Consider the following 2,475-nt stretch of genomic DNA (forward strand, 5'->3'; position numbering starts at 1 on the left):
TGTGGTGGACGGTAAATCTGTTGCTCTAAATCCATGGCTACAATTTTTCGGATGCAACAAATTCACATGCACAGACGAAACAAAATATGCTTCAAATTCAAATGTGAGTTGCGTTTTTTTTGTGTTCAATTTCCAACAATTTCATAAAACATTTTTACACTCGTGCATTGTAGTAAAGAAATTTCTACGCCATTTATAATAATACATAACAATTATATAACAGATATTTAATTATATAATTTGAAACTTATTCGACCGTTCTGAAAATGACAAACTAGCCCTTTTTATAGTTTGGATATTTATAGCAGGATAAGTAAGTAGCACGTTGCAACAAAAAAAAACAGTTTAAACACACTCTTGAAATGTTTTTCCCAACAATATTCATCATTAAAATCACATTGATCATACCAAATCGAAACAATGATTACGCTGCTAAAGACAAAAAGCCCCAAGAGAGCTGGCCTTGTCCTGACGTTTTGAATCATTTCAGCAGAGGGATGTTAAATTTCACGTCACTCATCAAAATCTTATATATGTCGGCATACACGCTTAATAATAATAATAACTAGTCTGAGAAATCAATAAATAGTAAACAAAATTGTCATAAAAAATTAATATACACACATGTATATAAATAAATCAGAATAGCTATTTCAACTGAAAATTCTTGTTGATGATGATGATGATAAAATGATGATTTAATATTATCAACATATATGATGAATAATCATTTGTTTCTTGATAATAAAAATTGTTTCCAAATATTGATTATTAAAACCTCATTTTTCAAATTTGATCACAGCCATCTAGTTGAATTGAGATGAATTGGATGGAACATTTTCATCAACTCAACATATAAATAGTTAAAATTCATCAATAATTTATTTATTGACGACACGAAAATATCTCATTTCACAACACAACAAAAAATTTCACAAAAAGAGGAATTTTTCAAAGAAGGTAATATTTTCACTTATTTACATTAAAAAATTCATGTACACTTGATATATAATATTTAAATCTCTCTCTCTCCGCAAAGGCAAATTAAAAAAATAACATTTGCTTCAAAATTCAAATAGACTAGTGAAAAAATATTTAAGTGGATAAAGCTGTTATTCTCAGATCCACTACAAATCATACTACAAATGAAGAATAATTAAATTTATCACACTTTCATCTGTACAAAGGCAAAACGCGTCACTTGTATATCATGTTATGTCATGCGTATATATCCTATCTCTAAGCGCTTAACAAAGCTTGTATAAATGTTGCATGATTATTACATTTTTTATTCTTTTCAAATTAGTACTTTATTTAGTATATAATTAGCAATCCTTGACTAAACAAATAATAATAATAATAATAATAATAATAATATATTCCATCTGCTAGTTTAAATTGCATGTCGACAAGATGCTCGTTTGACAACAATGCAATGGATTGAGAGCAGAACGAAAAATTATTTCCCATATTTAGAAATTGCATTTTGTTGTATAAAGCAATTGGAAAAATGAGTGAAAGAATTATTAATGGTGACTTATTATGGTGGGTGGTTTTTCGTTTCGGTTGAATTTTGCAATGCTGTTTCCAAATTATTAGCGTGAAAAGAAAAATATTTTTAAAAATGCTCAATTATTTTCCAAATCAGTCAGCTATTTTTCACTGGATCGACAAAACGAGCATTTTCCATTTTAATTTGAAAATTTCAGACTAATAATTCCATCATCACAGAGCATGTAGTGAAATTTGAAAAATTAGCCTGAGCAGTAGTTAATTATTTGGCATTCAATGACGACTGTTGATTTGGTGGTGATCAGAGAAAAAGAGAGAGAGAGAGAGAGAGAGAGAGAGAGAGAGAGAGAGAGAGAGAGAGAGAGAGAGAGAGAGAGAGAGAGAGAAAAACGTAAATTTCTAAAATTCCCTCCAGAAATAAAAAGCAAGAAAAAAAAATCCGAATTAATTCGATTTTAAATTGTCATGACGCAGTCGATTACATTCTGCAACTTTTCTCGACCGTTATTCACTTTGACAGTTTACACGATTTAATTGAAGAAAAAAAAATTAAAATTTGCATTTTTTTCTCGCAGAAATTGCCGTCGTCAAGCTCATGTTACTTGATGTACCAACGACGTGGGCGTGTGAAACGCGATGAAATAAAATATTCCCACTGGCTGTGTGACCAATCATGCCTCATCTGTCGGTTGTCAATACAGAGCCGCAGTAGCGAAAGTACACCCCAACCAGAAGAAGAAGAAGAAAAAGAAAAAGACGAAGAAGCCGAAAATTGGAATTAATTAATAAAAATCCTTCCGAATTCAGAAAATCCCCAAGGGCCTGGCACAGGTGGGAAATTTTTAATAATGGAGGCAACCATAATTTGGGGTTGGCCCCGGCGGGTGGAAATTCAATTTCAATTCCACTTCAAATGGGAAAAACAAAGGGGCGGGCGCGGCGGCAATTTGGTCAAAAAAAGTT

The sequence above is a fragment of the Trichinella spiralis genome (assembly GCF_000181795.1).
Source record: "Trichinella spiralis strain ISS 195 chromosome Unknown Scfld5, whole genome shotgun sequence".
In the NCBI taxonomy this organism is placed as follows: Eukaryota; Metazoa; Nematoda; class Enoplea; order Trichinellida; family Trichinellidae; genus Trichinella; species Trichinella spiralis.